Raw genomic sequence first — 18,011 nt, forward strand, 5'->3', positions numbered from 1 at the left:
AGCCTGGACATTTCAATGGAAATGGTTTCTGTGTTACCTCACCATGAGGAAATGAAAGTGGATCCAGCTCAACACACCGGGCAATTAATTAAAATTCAACAATCTTTATTGGCAAATGCTTTTAAAACTGGCAGGCACTTTTAGGCCTCGGCCTCACACTTGCTGGGTTCACTAGGCTTTTGCCTAATTCCTGACACGGAAGTGATGTCCCTGGGCGTCCGGTGTCAGGTATATCAGACCGTTTATGCCATTCCTCGGGACCCAAGCTGTGCCAGGGTTTTTTGAATCATTGCCGTCTACATTTTGAATTATCTCCACATCAATACCACGGGTCCCTCTTTAACCTCCACCAGGGCTCCCTCGCTGTTGGGCAATATGCCATTCATTTTTGTACACTGTCCTCTGAGCTGGGGTGGAATAACGAGGCGCTGGTCAGTGCATTCTGGCGAGGGTTGTCAGGTCGAATTAAAGACAAACTTGTGGGTTGGGATACTCCTACCTCCCTAGAGGATTTAATTTCCCTGGCCACATGTATTGATCTACACTTCCAGGAGCATTCTCTGGAGTCCGCTCGAGAGAGAGGGTACCATCGTCCATTCCCTGCCACCCATAGGCCTCCCAGCCCATGGTCGTCGGCATCCCCTTCCGTTCCCGCACCAGAACCTATGCAGGTGGATTGGGTCAAAACAGCAGATCTGTGTCAGAAAGAGAGTCGCGCAAGGCTTTTGTTTTAACTGTGGTAGTGCTTCGCATTTCCTCAGTTCTTGCCCTGAGCAGCCGGGAATCTCCTCCACCTAGGTCAGGTAGGAGAGGCCTCCCTAGGTGTGTGTGACTCCTCTCTACCCTTAACCATATCTGTCCAAATAATTTTTGAGAATAGGCGCTACTCTGAGTTGGTGTATGTGGATTCTGGCACGGCAGGCAACTTCATAAGTCTTGAGGAGGTCAGAAAGCATCAGATTCTGGTCAAGTTTCTTGAGGAATCGCGGCTGATTTCCTCACTAGATGCAAGGCCATTGTGAGAAACCATCATGAAGGTTATGGAGGAGGTGGAGTTGCAAGTGGGAGCTCTGCATCACGAGAGAATTGCGCTCTATGTCCTGCCCAATTTGTCTTCTGCAATTCTTCTCGGGCTACCCTGGCTGAGGGAGCATGAACCTATCCTTGACTGACACTTAGGGGACGTTCTACGTTGGGGGTCCGCACTGCAATGACCATTGCTTGTTACTGGTTCGGTGTGTCCCGACCCATCTCCGCTCCTGTCGGATTACAAGCGGCTTATTGGCCCTTTGCATATGTCTTCTGCAAGAGAGAGGCAGAGTCTTATTCCGCATCGGCCATATGTCTGCCCGATTTAACTCATTCCTGGCTCTACACCCCCCAGGGGTAGAATCTATCATTTGTCTCCAGCGGAGACACAAGCTATGTTGGAGTATATTCAGGAGAATCTGGCCAAATGCTTTATCCAAAAGACCTCTTCACCCGCAGGCGCTGGATTCTTCTTTGTCAAAAAGAAAGACGGCTCACTTCGTCCTTGTATTGACTAGAGGTCTCAATGAGATTACCGTCAAGAACAGATACCCACTGCCGTTCATCCCTGAGCTCTTTGATCGTCTGCAATGAGCAAGGATCTTCACTAAGCTTGACCTTCGTGGGGCCTACAACTTGGTCCGAATTCACTCCAGGGATGAGTGGAAGACTGCATTTAACACCTGAGACGGCCATTACGAGTATTTAGTTATGCCCTTCGGTCTTTGCAACGCGCCTGCGTTTTTTCAAGAGTTGGTTAATGACATCTTCCATGATCTGTTATACTCCTGCGTGGTGGTTTACCTGGATGATATTCTGTTTTTTTCTCCGGACTAGCCCACCCACAGAAGGAATGTTCACCAGGTATTGCTGCAACTACAAGAGAATCAGCTTTACGCCAAATTCGAGAAGTGCATTTTCAAACAGGCTTCCATATATTTTCTAGGTTATGTTATCTCCAATTCCAGTCTCATGCTGGATCCCAAAAAGGTGTCTGCCATTCTCAACTGGCCACAACCTCAGGAGATTAAGGCCATTCAACACTTTCTTGGCTTCGTGAACTATTACCGACAATTTATTTCTCATTTCTCATCACTGACTAAGCCGATCTCATCTCTCACCCGCAAAGGATCCAATCCCAATGTCTGGCCATCTGAGACAGAAGAGGCTTTCTTAACCTTGAAGCGGATTTTTGCAGAGGCTCTTATATTGCATTGTCCTGTGGCTAGCATGCCATTTATTCTCGAGGTGCACGATTCCGTCCATGGGTGTCAGTGCTGTTCTTTCCCAGAAGTCTTCTTCGGGTCGATTTGTCACCTGCGGTTTCTTCTCCAAAGCACTCTCCACTTCAAAACGCAACTATTCCATCAAAGACAGGGAGTTGTTGGCCATTAAGTTGGCGTTAGAGTGGCGGTATTTTCTCGAAGGAGCCATACATCCTTTAATTGTCTACACCGACCACAAGAATCTGGCGTACATTCAGTCTACATAAAGGCTTAACCCTCGACAAGCCAGATGGTCCCTGTTCTTCGCTCGGTTTGACTTCATACTCCACTTTCAGCTAGGCATCAAGAACGTTAAGGCAGATGCTCTCTCCAGGTCCTTCCAGTCGAAGGATACTGAGAAGGATCCCTCTCACATCATCGACCCTTCTAGGGTAATCACCGTGGCTCCACTCACGGTTACCACACCACCAGGTAAGACGTTCGTGGCAGAGAACGACAAGATCAAGTACTTTGCTGGGGTCATTCCTTTAAATTGGCTGGCCATGCTGGAATCAAGAAGACTCTCATCTCTTGCAACTACTGGTGGCCTTCCCTCCATCAAGATGTGGAGGATTTTACAGCCTCTTACCTGTCCTGCACCAAGAACAAGACTCCAAGGCAACTTCTCTCCAGGCTCCTGCATCCCCTTCCGGTACCTTCGGCTCCCTGGCAACACATTGCCATGGATTTTATTGCTGACCTGCTTCGTTCCTCGGATTGTACGGTTATTTTGGTGGTTGTCGACAGTTTTTTTGAAAATGGCTCATTTTGTTCCCCTACTCGGCTTACCATCTGCTACAGAATTGGCAAAGATCTTCGTTAGTCACATTTTCAAGTTTCATGGTTTCCCTCTACACATAGTATCCGAGGTATACAATTTACTTCTCGCTTCTGGAGAGCTCACTGCAGACTCATGAAGGTAACTCTGGAATTTTCCTAGGCCTATCGGCCAGGTAGAATGAGTCAACCAGGTCCTAACTTCTTACCTTTGGCACTTTACTAATGTCCGTCAGGATGACTGGTTTAGCCTTCTTCCCTGGGCAGAGTTTGCATATAACAATCATCCCAGCGAATCTTCTACCAAGTCTCTGTTCTACATTATTTTTCGTCAACACCCCAACATGCTACTCCCGGTTTCCCTTGTCTTGGGTGTGCCAGCAGTTGATTCAATGTCGAAGGAGTTTTCAATGATCTGGAGGGAGACGAAGGATGCGCTTGAGGGCTTTCGGCAAGATGAAGAGATACACAGATAAGAGGCGCTTAGATTCCCCTACATATCTTCTGGATGAGAGAGTTTGGTTTGCGTCCATGAATATCAGGCTCAAGATTCCATCCTACAAATTGGGTCCTCGCTACATCGGCCCTTTTGAAGTCTTGAACCAAGTCAATGATGTTACCTACAAACTGAGGTTGCCTGCCTCGCTTTGTATTCCCAACACTTTCCATGTATCACTCCTTAAACCCGTGGTTCTCAATCACTTCCATGCCACATCTAGTCACTCTCCTCCATCCATTAGCACTGGGGATGTCTTTGAGGTAAAAGATATACTGGCCTCGAAAAGAGCTAAATGAAAAACCTTCTTTTGAATGACTGGAGGGGTTTCGGTCCTGAGGAGAGATCGTGGGAGCCCCGAGAGAAGATTCATGCCCCCCATATTCTCAAGAGGTTCCTCTCCAAACGTGAGGGGCGTAAGGGGGATACTATTACTGCCATGTCCACCCACGCTCCCGTCTCCCTAGGGGCTGCTGGGATCGGGGCACGCTGCATTGTCTCTGTGCTCCCAGCCTTGCAGCCTCCCCAGTTCCCTCGCTGTCCGCGCATGCGCACTCTTAGGCCTCGGCCGTGCGCTTGCCGGGTGCACTAGGCTTCGGCCTGAATCATGACCTGGAAGTGATCTCCCTGGGTGCCCGGTGAAAGCTATATTAGACGGCTTCAGCCGTTCCTCGGCGCCTGATTATTATTTCCTGCACTTGCCTGTGTAGGTGTCAGTACGCTTCCAGTGTGTGCTCTCCTCTGTCCCTGTATGCTGCCAGTGCATGCTCTGCTCTGTCCCTGTATTCTTCCAGTGCGTGCCCTGCTCTGCTCGATCCTTGTACGCTTCCAGTGCGTGCTCTGCTCTGCTTGATCCTTGTATGGTTCCAGTGTGTGTTCTGCTCTGCTTTTCCCAGTACACTTTCCAATGTGAGCTCTGCTCTGCCCAGGATATCGCACCCTCTGTGAACTCTGCCTTGTCCCGGATCCCATGTCTCTCTGTGGCTGTTCAGCTCCATCTAGTTCTTAGTGAGTACCCCGATTCTTCTACTTGTCTTTGAGCCGATCTTCTGGCACTACCTTTTGTGGTAAACCTTCCTCCTAGGCCTGCCCTAACGGTCCCTGTATAGGGGTCAGTTCCACCTGACCAGCTCGCCCAGGGTCAGTACCGCAATCCAGTGGGTCGACTCTAGGTTTTGTAACACACGGTACCCTGAAGCAGTTCCCCTGAGAAACTCCTCTGTGAAAAGTATAGCCCCAGTTAGTACACATTTTTTCATGGACAGGAATAGAGAGGTAGATCCTGACTGACCAAGGAACACCCTTTATCAGTAAAGTGATGAGGGATCTGTGTAAGGCCCTACAAATTACAAAACTGAAGATGTCCATTTACCATCCCCAGATGGAAGGCCTTCTGGAAGGGTTCAATAAAACACTGAACAATATGCTTAAGAAGGTCATAGAGAAAGACAGTGACATTCTCCAACCGCATGTGTTGTTTTCTATCAGGAGATTCCACAAGACTCTACTAGAATCCCTCCATTTGAACTTCTGTATGGCCAACATCTGTGGGGTCTCCTTGATGTAGCAAAGGAAACCTGAGAAGCCTAAGTCACACCCCACCAAGTGTCGTCGACCACGTCGACCAAATGCAGGAGAGGATGGCGAAGGTGATGCCCTTCTTAAAAAGGATGTATGCTCCAGACACAAGAGGCTCAATCTAGGGTCTACAATTGGTCAGGCAGGTTGAGGCAGTTCAGCCCTGGGGACTGAGTCCTCATACTAATTCCCACAGTGGAGTGTAAGTTTTGGCCAAATGGCAAGGCCCCACTGAAGTGAGGGAGAAGCTTGGTGAAGTGAACTACAAGGTTCATCAACCAGGAAGACAAAAACCGTATCAAGTGTACCATGTCAATGTTATCAAGCCGTGGCAAGACAGGGAGCTCATTGAAACTCTGTTTATGCTGGTCAAGCCAGAAGCTGATGTTGAAGAAACAACAGTAGCTAAGACACAGCTGAAGACCCACAAACACCAGCATCGGGAGTTGCTGTATCAGAACAGGGACCTGTTCTCAGATTTTCCAGAATGTAAAGGTTATAGACGGAATCCCATGTGCGGGTGAAATTGAAGCCCTATCGAATTTCTGAGGCCCTGCGAGAGCTGATCTCCAAGAAAATAAAGCATATGCTGAATCTCTGAGTCATTGAGGAATCCAAGAGCGGGTTGTCTAGCCCTATTGTCCTTGTTCCAAAACCTGATGGTGAATGGAGGTTCTACAGTCATGGCCAAAAGTTTTGAGAATGACACAAATATTAATTTTTACAAAGTCTACTGCTTCATTTTTTCTAATGGCAATTTGCATATACTCCAGAATGTTATAAAGAGTGATCAGCTTAACAGCAATTACTTGCAAAGTCAATATTTGCCTAGAAAATTAACTTTATCCCCCAAAACACATTTCAACATCATTGCAGCCCTGCCTTAAAAGGACCAGCTAACATCGTTTCAGTGATTGCTCCATTAACACAGGTGTGGGTGTTGATGAGGACAGGGCTGGAGATCAATCTGTCATGATTAAGTAAGAATGACACCACTGGACACTTTAAAAGGAGGCTGGTGCTTGGCATCATTGTTTCTCTTCTGTTAACCATGGTTATCTCTAAAGAAACACGTGCAGTCATCATTGCACTGCACAAAAATGGCCTAACAGGGAAGAGTATCGCAGCTAGAAAGATTGCACCTCAGTCAACAATCTATCGCATCATCAAGAACTTCAAGGAGAGAGGTTCCCTTGTTGCCAAAAAGGCTCCAGGGCGCCCAAGAAAGACCAGCAAGCGCCAGGACCGTCTCTTAAAAGTGTTTCAGCTGCGGGATCGGGCTACCAGCAGTGCAGAGCTTGCTCAGGAATGGCAGCAGGCAGTTGTGAGTGCATCTGCACGCACTGTGAGGCGGAGACTCTTGGAGCAAGGCCTGGTCTCAAGGAGGGCAGCAAAGAAGCCACTTCTCTCCAGAAAAAACATCATGGACAAACTGATATTCTGCAAGAGGTACAGGGAGTGGACTGCTGAGGACTGGGGTAAAGTCATTTTCTCTGATGAATCCCCTTTTCGATTGTTTGGGACATCTGGAAAACGGCTTATTCGGAGAAGACGAGGTGAGCGCTACCACCAGTCTTGTCTCATGCCAACTATCAAGCATCCTGAAACCATTCATGTGTGGGGTTGCTTCTCAGCCTAGGGAATGGGCTCTCAGTCTTGCCTAAAAACACAGCCATGAATAAAGAATGGTACCAGAATGTCCTCCGAGAGCAACTTCTCCCAACCGTCCAAGAGCAGTTTGGCGATCAACAATGCCTTTTTCAACATGATGGAGCACCTTGCCATAAAGCAAAGGTGATAACTAAATGGCTCAGGGAACAAAACATAGAGATTTTGGGACCATGGCCTGGAAACTCCCCAGATCTTAATCCCATTGAGAACTTGTGGTCAATCATCAAGAGATGGGTGGAAAAACAAAAACCTTCAAATGCAGACAAAATAAAAGCATTGATTTTGCAAGAATGGACTGCTATCAGTCAGGATTTGATCCAGAAGTTGATTGAGAGCATGCCAGGGAGAATTGCAGAGGTCCTGAAGAAGAAGGGTCAACACTGCAAATATTGACTTTCTGCATTAACTCATTCTAACTGTCAATATAACCTTTTGTTACTCATAATATGATTGCAATTATATTTCTGTATGTGATAAAAACATCTGACAAACACACATAAAAACCAGAGGGCAGCAGATCATGTGAAAATATAATATTTGTGTCATTCTCAAAACTTTTGGCCGTGACTGTATAACAATTATAGGAAGTTGAATGCAGTCTCCAAGCTTGGTGCATATCTGATGCTGAGTATCAACGAGCTGATCACGACACATGTGCCAGTAAGGTATATAATCACTTTGGATTTAACAATGAGATATTGGCAAATCCCCATGTCACAAGAAGCCAAGAAGACTACATTCTCTACTCCCAATGGCTGCTTCCAATACGTCCAGATGCAGTTTGGTTTGCAGTTAGCCCCTTCCATCTTCCATAGGGACACCATAAGAATTACACTTCGGCATACCTGAATGATATTGTACTCTTCAGCCCGGATTGGGGATGTCATCTGTGAAAGGTCCAGGCAGTGTTTGATGCTATCAGGAAGGCGCGGTTTTCTAGAAATAAAAAAAAATGGGCCATGAAGAAAGAAGTGGTCAAATATCTAGGATATGTAGAAGGTAGAGGCGATATCAAACCCCAGCTCAGTAAAGTGGACGCAACCAAAAACTGCCCAAGACCACTCTCAAAGAAGCAAGTTAGAGCCTTTCTGGGAATTGTGAGGTTGTTTAGGAGATTCCGCTCAAACTTTGGCATCTTGGCTGTACCCCTGACTGACCTCCTTAAGGGGACAAAATCAGCTATGGCCAAATGGACTGCGGAGGCAAAGACAGCCTTTCATGAACTGAAAGTAACTGATGGGTAAGCAGCCGCTTCTGGTTGCCCCCACCTTTAAGGACTTTTGTACTCCAGAAAGGCACCTCAGAAATTGGTTTAGGAGCAGTCCTTTCTCATATGATGCATGAACAGGAGCACCCTGTTCTCTGAGTAAGAAGCTGTCAGAATATTTCTTCTCAATTTTTTTTTTTTTCGTATATGTACCTACCTACTGTCAATGTAATGCCTTTATGCATCTGTATCTGTATTTGTTCCTGCCTTGCTGCTGTAATGCTCTGAATTTCCCCATGGTGGGACGATTAAAGGATTATCTTGTGAGCAGGTTGCAAGATGCAGTAATGGACAGCAGGCAGAGCAAGGGTCAATGTGTGATTTACTTTAACAAAGAATACTCCATGCAGGGAGAGGGTAGAGTAAAACAGGCTTGCAGGAGATTATGCAAAATGGGATAAAACAAGAGCAGGGAATTTAAAGGGGAAAGTTCAGTAACGATAAACTTATCAGTCCGACGACGTCGGAATGTGGAATCATAGTTTCCAATGGTGGCACATGAGGGGTCCGGCAGCGGTGATTCCTCATTGTCCTGATGGGGGTCCTCGGTCCACAGGAACATACATAGTCTTTATCACTGCCAGAGCTTAATGTTGCTCGGCAATGGTATGAGGGTGTATCAGTATACAGTTCACAGCGGGTTGCTCGGGTTCTCTGTCTCAACACGCACGCGTCTATTCTCTGGCTGGAGATTTTGTCACCCCGGTCACAGGTGCCAACAAGCACATTACAAGTTTCTGTTGGCAGTCTATATGCGAGGATCTTGGGCCCCTATGGCATGGGCCTGCTCCGTCCCGATGCTGAGGTCGGAGCACCAACACGGTACTCCTGCACGCCACGCATTCCCACCATGTTTCCCGTGCACTGCGGCTTTTTAAGCTTAGCCGCGCCCCCTAACACTGAGTGCAAAGGTCGGTCCGGGGTTTTAAGCTTTCTCCCGTGCAACATGGGAGACAGCCCCGACAGTTCTGGATCCATCATGGAATAGGTACACCCGGTCCGGTCCTTCTCCTTACATTGACTCTCTCTTTGTGCTCGCCATTCCACGGACGAGGGTTCTTGTAGTATGCATTGACATTCTCCTATTCCTTGATCAATTTGTTGCCAAATAAAGTGATCTTGATCGTTTGCATGGGTTCACAAGGGACCGTTCCTGTCAGACTAATCTGATAAGCTTTTTTGAAGAGGTAAGTTCCGGACTGGACCAAGGGAATGCAGTGGACGTGGCATACATGGACTTTTCAAAAGCTTTTGATACGGTGCCACACAAAAGGTTGATACATAAAATGAGAACAATGGGGATAGGGGAAAATCTATGTAGGTGGGTTAAGAGCTGGCTCAGGGATAGGAAATAAAGGGTGGTTATTAATGGAGCACACTCGGACTGGGTCACGGTTAGCAGTGGGGTACCACAGGGGTAAGTTTTGGGCCCGTTTCTTTTTAACATATTTATTAATGACCTTGTAGGGGGCATAGAGAGTAGAATTTCAATATTTGCAGATGACACTAAACTCTGCAGGGTAATCAATACAGAGGAGGACAATTTTATATTACAGGAGGATTTATGTAAACTAGAAGCTTGGGCTGATAAATGGCAATTGAGCTTTAATGGGGATAAATGTAAGGTCATGCACTTGGGTAGAACGAACAAGATGTATAATTATGTGCTTAATTGTAAAACACTGGGCAAAACTGTCACTGATAAAGACCTGGGTGTATGGGTGGACGACAAACTCACATTTAGTGACCAGTGTCAGGCAGCTGCTGCAAAGGCAAATAAAATCATGGGATGCATTAAAAGAGGCATAGATGCTCATGAGGAGAACATAATTTTACCTCTATATAAGTCACTAGTGTGACCACACTTAGAATACTGTGTACAGTTCTGGTCTCCGGTGTATAAGAAAGACATAGCTGAACTGGAGCGGGTGCAGAGAAGAGCGACCAAGGTTATTAGGGAACTAGGGGGTCTGCAATACCAAGACAGGTTATTACACTTGGGGTTATTTAGTTTGGAAAATCGAAGGCTTAGGGGTGATCTTATTACAATGTATAAATATATGCGGGAACAATACAAAGACCTTTCTAATAATCTTTTTACTCTTAGACCTGTGGCAGGGACAAGGGGGCATCCTCTTCGTCTGGTGGAAAGAAGGTTTAAGCATACTCACAGACGCGGATTCTTTACTGTAAGAGCAGTGAGACTATGGAACTCTCTGCCATATGATGTTGTAATGAGTGATTCCCTAATAAAATTTAAGAAGGGACTGGATGCCTTTCTTGAAAAGTATAATATTACAGGTTATCTACACTTGTTTCCTTAATATTGCGTTGATCCAGGGAGCTAGTCTGATTGCCGTATGTGGAGTCGCGAAGGAATTTTTTCCCCAATGTGGAGCTTACTGTTTGCCACATGGTTTTTTTTTGCCTTCCTCTGGATCAATATGTTAGGGCAAGTTAGGATAGGATATGGGTTGAACTAGATGAACTTAAAGTCTTCCTTCAACCTTAATAATTATGTTACTGTTACTATGTCACTATATTGGTTAGGAGGTTTTCCTGCTGTGAAACATTCAGAGCATCGTAAATCAGAAGTAACTGTCGAATCAAGTTGAGTATTTGAGTCAGGTTGGACTGACGGGGGCAGGGACGCGCTCAGTACTGGTGAAACAGCCAATTCAGGAATCTCAGGAGCCTTGAGGATCTGCTCTCCTTCTGGATTCACTAGTGGAGGTTCAGGACATTCTTCATCACAATCATCAGTGACTGAGGAAAGATTCTCAGGAATACTGGGTTTTTCTTCTCGTACAGGGTCTCGACACAAAGGGACATAGCATGTTTCGATGTACAACACGAGTAGGGGCATTTTCTTCTCCTTCGGGTTGAACTTCATAGACGGGTCATTCAGAGTTGATTCGTCGTTTCACAAGGTATGGTGTTTTCTCCCATCGACACACCAGTTTGTCTCGATGACGTTTATCTTGTACCAACATCCGGTCACCAGCCTGCAGAGCTGTGCCTCACAGGGGAGTTGTCTCAGGATGTTCAAGTTCTTGAAACCTGGTCTGCACCAGATGATGTAGCCTTCGTCCGTGGGTAGTCCTCCTCTGGATCCAGCTCCAACTCGGTAATCTCTCTTCCTGGCCGGCCAAACAATAAGGTGTAGGGAGTGTACCCTGTTGTGCGATGTACTCGGTTGTTATATACCCACACCAGCTCCACTACGAATTCTAGCCATCGCACCTTTTGGTCTTCCTCTAGTGTCCTTAACATCTGGATAAGAGTACGATTGAACCGTTTGCAAGCTCCATTTCCTTGAGGATGATAAGGTGTCGTCTGGGATTTCTCGATTTGGTATAAGCGATGCAGGTCCTCCATTACTCATCCCAGTAAACAGGCACCTTGGCCAGAGTGCATTCTCTTTGTACACCTGTACACTTGGATGAAATTCTTACAGATGGCATGTGCTGCTGATTCAGCTGTTTGCCGTTGTGACACCGACACAGGACCAAACTTGGTGAAAGGATCCGTCATTACCAAGCAATGTTCATACCCTTGATGAGCTGGACCTATCAAGTAATCGATCATCAACACTTCTAGAGGTGCCGAGGTCCCAATAGTTTGTGTGGGAGCTCTCTGTTCTGGAGGTTTGGCCAATTCACAGCTCCTACAGAGTCAGCATACTTCCTCTACCATGGACTTTAGCAAGGCATGGTGAACTAGTTTTTGTAGCCACTGAAAGATCTTTACCGGGCCGAAGTGAGCTCCTCTCTCATGTGCCTCCATGGCCACTTTATGCAGCAGCATTTAGGGGATCACCACTTGCCAAATAACAGTCAGGGCCCGTTGCAATTGGATCTTCCGATACAACAATCCATTCCTCAGTTGGAGTCTCTCCCATTGATGAAAGATTTGTAGAGCCCCAGGAGACAGGGCCTCCCTCTCACTCTGGCGGGGTAGTTGTTTGAGGGCCACCCAGTCTTATTTGTGCCAGTTCTCCGTCTTCCTGCTGGACCTGTGCCCATTCGTCATGAGGCTGCCCTAATACATTTTCCCGGGACACTGCATATACCTGTTCCCGCGTAGCTGCCAACGTCTTGGCAGAATCACGGAACTCGGGAACTTCTTCGGCCTCCAATTCTTAATCTCGGTTGGAACCAGACTTCTTGTGAGTCACCCTAGATAGTGCATCTGAATGAGTATTTTTGGCTCCCCTCCTGTAGGCAATTCTATACCGGTACTTGGCCATTCAAGCCACCCAGCACTGCTCCAGGGCCCCCAACTTTGCGTTCTCCAAGTACAAGTGGGCCAGTGGTTTATCGGTGCATACTAGGACTTCAGAACCAGACAAGAATTCCGCAAACTTCTCCATCATGGCCCACACTAATGCTAACAGCTCCAGCTTGAATGAACTGTAGTTGTCTGGGCTCCGTCTGGAGTCATGGAGAGAGCAACTCGTATAGGCAATCACACGCTCTTTTCCATCTTGAATCTGGGAAAATACAGCTCCAAGTCCATTAGGCTCCCATCAGTATGGAGAATGAATGGTTGAGAGAAGTCAGCGAAGGCTAGGACTGATGCTTCAGTCAAGCCCACTTTCAAAGCTTGGAATGCTTTCTTTTGATGTTCTCCCCACTGAATTGTCCTGTTCTTTGCACCAGATGGCATCCCCTTCAGTAGTTCTAACAATGGATTCACGATGCGAGTGAAGTTCTTTATGAATCGCCGATAGTATCCAGTTAGTCCCAAAAAGGCCGGAACATCCTTCACGGTCTTTGAGATGGGCCAATCCTGTACTGCTGCAATTTTCTCATGTAACGGTCTTACTCCAGCAGAGACCACGTGTCCTAGGTACTCGATCTCTGTGCATGACAGCATGGCAAACACTGCTTCTGATCGGCAGTGAAATCATCCCTGCTGGTAAGAGAGCCACGGTTCCCATGCAGTGCTCAGCTGTGATTGGAGGTATAAAGTTAACTCCGGTCACTGGTGTCAGCTGATGGGACTACTGGGCTCTCTGGATGATTGAATGTCTGAATGTAAATTGTTAGAGGCATATTCCACTTACATAGCTTACAACTGTTGTCATTCAAGTCAGCATCCAGAGGTCAAGAGGAAGATGTGATGAGGTAACCTTGCATTGTTTAACTATTTAATTAATTTGTATAGTTGTTAATCCTCTGTTTTGCAAGTCAGCAAGCCACAGGACCCACACAATGGTCATTCAAAAGATTAAGGAAAAATCCAGTGTTCAATTACCCTACATCAATGTATTCTAAAGATAGCAGACAATAAGTTGTAGGAGCCGATGTAAGAGGCAAACATTAGCTATTCAAAATGATCAAAAATCAACATTTAAGACTAATATGACAACACTGTATGGCTCTTGACCAACTGAAGAACAAATGCATAAATGTAAAACTCAACATATAGATAATAGTCTATTCCTCCTGGCTTACAGGAAATAGACGTGTGGATAATTCAGATAGAATGCTGTGTCGTCACACCAGATTTATATTTTTTATATTTGGCTGCTGTTACACACTGAGGAGACACTTTTTATTGCAAAAACTGCATCGCCATATTTTGAGAGCTATAATTTTTCCATAGTGTTGCTGACAGTCATGTGAGGACTTGGTTTTTGCAGGACGAGTTGACGTTTATTGGTATAATTTTCAGACACATGACATTTCTTGATCGCTTTTTATTCTGATTTTTGGGAGGCAGAATGAACAAAAAAAAAAGTAATTCATATATTTTTTTTTTTATGCTGTTCCGCATGTAGTAAAATTGATAAGGCAGTTTTATTATTCGGGTCAGTACTATTACAGCGATACTTTATTTATATTCTTTTATGCTTTAGTGCTTTTATACAAAAACTATTTTATCAAAAAAAAAAAAAAAAATCGCTTTATTATGAGAGCTATAACGTTTTTGTTTTTCTGCTGAAGGACCCGTATGGTGGCTTGTTTTTTGCAGGACAAGATGACGGTTTCAGCTGTATAATTTTTACGAAGATTGTTTTTTTTTATCGCGTATTTTTCCACTTTTTGTTCAGCAACATGATGACAAAGCATAGTTTTTTTTTTCCTTTTTTTGTTTTTTCGGTGTTCACTGAAGGGGACAGTTCTATAGGGACTAGTGGGGCAGTTTTATAGTCAGGGTCATTCCAGAAGGGGCGATACCAAATATGTGTACTTTTTATTTTAATTTAACCAAAAATAAATGTATTTATTGGATTAATAAATTTTCTTTTTGGTTCTTTATTTTGTGATTAAAAAATTTTTTTTTTTACAATTAACTTTTTTTTTTTAAACTCTTTTACATTGTCACCGGATGGGACATCAACTGTATAATGACAGATGGCTGATGTAGCTGATCACAGAGCCATAGCTAGATGGCAGTTTGCGGTAACACAGCTCCTGTTGGGAAGTGGTTTAAAGATGCGGTCTATGAATGGATGGATGAGCCAAGTTGCGCCCTTTCAAATACCTGTGCCTTCCTATACAGACAATAGGAAATATTCCTTCTAGTACAGACCATTTTCTAATATCCCTCTAAGCTGAGAATCCAGGAGCTAAGGTGCCAGGATTGACACCTACCTCCAGCAAAAGCCCCTTTGTGCTTACAATACTGGTATATCCAGTTTCACCCGTTTATCAACTAAATGTAAGTTTATTTCCTTCCCACCCTACATGAGTTTTTAGATGATGAAGAAGATATGATTCCCAGGAATAATATTTCCCACATTCTGAACATAAAAAAATAGTTTCTACCCTATATGAGTTCTCTGATGTGCAACAAGTTTTGAACTTGTAGTATAACATTTCTCACATTCTGGACATGAATACGGCTTCTCTCCTGTGTGAATTCTTTGATGTTTAAAAAGATCTGATTTCTGGATAAAACATTTCCCACATTCTGGACATGAATGTGGCTTCTCTCCTGTGTGAGTTCTTTGATGTTTAAGAAGATTTGGTTTCTGGATAAAACGTTTCTCACATTCTGGACATGAATACGGCTTCTCTCCTGTGTGAATTCTTTGATGTTTAAAAAGATCTGATCTCTGTAAAAAACATTTCCCACATTCTGGACATGAATGTGGCTTCTCGCCTGTGTGACTTCTTTGATGTTTAAGAAGATTTGGTTTCTGGATAAAACGTTTCCCACATTCTGGACATGAATATGACTTCTCTCCTGTGTGAATTCTTTCATGATTAAAAAGATCTGATTTCTGGATAAAACATTTCCCACACTCTGGACATGAATACGGCTTCTCTCCAGTGTGACATTTCTGATGTCTAACAAGTGTTGATTTAACCGTGAAACACTTCCCACATTCTGAACATGAAAGCGGCTTCTCCCCTGTGTGAATTCTCTCATGTGCAAGCAATTTAGATTTATGCTTAAAATATTTCCCACATTCTGAACAGGAAAATGGTTTCTTCTCTGTGGGAATTATTTGATGCTCAACATCACTTTTGCTGCTTTCATTTTGCTTAACAGTCTGTGATGAATCCAAATAGGTGACTGATTGAAAAGGCTCCGATGACTGATTTTTGCTCTGAAGGGCTGGAGGTATAGCTGGAATAATGGCATGCTTTTCATAGGTATCTGGTTTGACACCACAGTCACCTGCCAAGAATGAAACGAAGTTTAATATTTTTCAATATCAATGCCTTATATTTCATATAATTTCTATATACACAATTCTATACAACTCAAAGTATAATGAAACTATGACCTAAGACAGTGGTGAGCCACCTGTTCACAAATCCCATGGTACTGAACCTCTAAAGTACAATCGACAAACATAGTACACAAACACAGAAAAGTTTGAAGCAATAAAGGGAAAAAATAAGCTTTATTACATTACAATCTATAGCAACAGATAAAAATATACACCATAAAAACGTGAGATTCTTAAAGGGGTATTCCCATCTCTGATTAAACATCCCAATATGTAGTAGGTGTAATAATATTAGGAAATATGTAGTATAGTTCTTCTGACTCACTGTCTCTTACCCCATGTGCAGAGCATTGCATTAGCTTAGGCATCCATGGTTACTACCACTGATATAGTGACTTTTAGTTACTAGTGGTCATAACCATGGATACCTAAGCTACTGCAATGCCCTGAACATGGGGTAAGCGACAGAGAAACAGGAAAACTATACCATATTTCTAATTGGAAATGAGAGTACCCCCTTAAGGCCTTCTTTACACATCAGTGTGTCCAGTACGTGTAGTGACAGTTTTCATATGTACCGGAGACACAAACACGTAGACCCATTCAAGTGAATGGATCTGCGCACATGTCAGTGGGTTCCAACGGACCGTGTGTCTGTGGGCAAGGCACGCTGACATGACTGTTTTTTTAGCAGTAGAACGGGCCACAAAATGTCTTGCACACGTGCACACTAATGACACATGGATGACATCTGTGTATCATCTGTGTGACACGTACCGGCGCCTGGGAATCAGCGGTACTGTTCGCGCTGACCCCCGGCTCCGGGTGTTGAAAACAGCTCACATCATTATACCCTGCTCTGCCTGTGATCAGCACAAGCAGGAGACAATGTGGAGAGTTGTATTCGGCCCCCGCTGACTACATAAAGAAAATTAAGTATAAAATTTAAAAAAAAAAAATCACATTACACTCACCTTAACACCTAATCCAGTGAAGCCATTGTCCCCTGTAAAGAAACAAAAATGAAAAAAACAATATCCCTCACCTGTCCAAAGCTGAAATAAGCCAAAGTGTCCCATGCTGTAATCCATTTGTGCGACATTTGCTTATCGGCATAAGCGGTGACCTGAAGCGACCACTCACGTTGAAAAGCTGCGTAGAATGACTCATTGCACCCTTATTTCTCAAGGTGAACTGCCATGATCTCACTGAGGTCATCACAGTTTATAGGCCCGCTCTAGCTGCAGGGAGTCATTTTCCCCTGTTCTTCAGCAGGAGCAGTTGCCTCATAACCCCCAATCAGACTCCATCGAGCCCAAAAGTACTACAAATATTGCCTGGTAACTATCTCATCCAACATTTATCCACCCATAATTCCTCAAGATGGTTGGATCATCATTGTAAATAAGCCCCTGTACTTTGTGTCACTCCCACCACAGCAGGGTCAGCAATATCTTTGCATTAATTATTGTATTATCGTTAACTTTGTTATGACTGTTGTATATGAACTGTTGAATTGTAAAGTGCTGCAGAATATGTTGGCGCTATATAAATAAAGATTATTATTATGAGCAAATGTCGCACAGATGGATTACAGTGTTTGTAACTCGATTCTTTCAACTTTGGACAGGTGAGAGATATTGTTGTCTTTTATTTTTGTTTGCTTACAGGTGACAATGGCTTCAGGGGATTAGGTGTTAATGGATTGCACCCATTACCATGAAAAAAATAGCTCCAATTTCGGTCCAGAATAGTAGGACTAATGTCATGAAAGTGCCATGCAACTTTCATGCGAGTACAAGCTGATTTCTCACACCTAGCATCCAACTGACATCCGAATGCCATGTAATTGCAATACGATTTTAACATGAACTTAGAACTTAGACAGAGGAAGGGTCCCATTACATTAAACGTCGCACCAGCGATCCCAGCGATACAACCTGGTCAGGATCGCTGGTGTGTCGCTACATGATCGCTGGTGAGCTGTCAAACAGGCAGATCTTACCAGCGATCAGGACCAGTGAGGACGCTGGTATCCAGGGTAAATAGCGGGTAACTAAGCGTATGCGTGCTTAGTTACCCGCTATTTACCCTGGATACCAGCTCTCAACGTCTGCTTTCAGCGCGAGCACGCTGGTATCCAGGGTATACAGCGGGTAACTAAGCCCCATTCCATACACAGAGTAAGCAGCACACACTACTAATTCTATATGTGACTGACATCTTTATATCTACCTA

The 18,011-nt window shown here is 44.6% G+C and overlaps 1 protein-coding gene and 1 pseudogene across 1 annotated transcript in view; one reads left to right on the forward strand and one right to left on the reverse strand.

Moving 5' to 3' along the window:
* Window positions 1-18,011, forward strand: part of LOC141093967 (uncharacterized) — a 744,741-nt gene that overhangs the window by 269,851 nt on the left and 456,879 nt on the right. The gene's annotated exons all lie outside the window — the stretch shown is intronic.
* The window catches only part of LOC141094360 (uncharacterized), a 183,677-nt pseudogene continuing 178,892 nt past the window's right edge, over window positions 13,227-18,011 (reverse strand).

Source organism: Dendrobates tinctorius, unplaced genomic scaffold (genome assembly GCF_039654945.1).
Source record: "Dendrobates tinctorius isolate UK_male_01 unplaced genomic scaffold, ASM3965494v1 ptg000063l, whole genome shotgun sequence".
NCBI classification, from domain to species: Eukaryota; Metazoa; Chordata; class Amphibia; order Anura; family Dendrobatidae; genus Dendrobates; species Dendrobates tinctorius.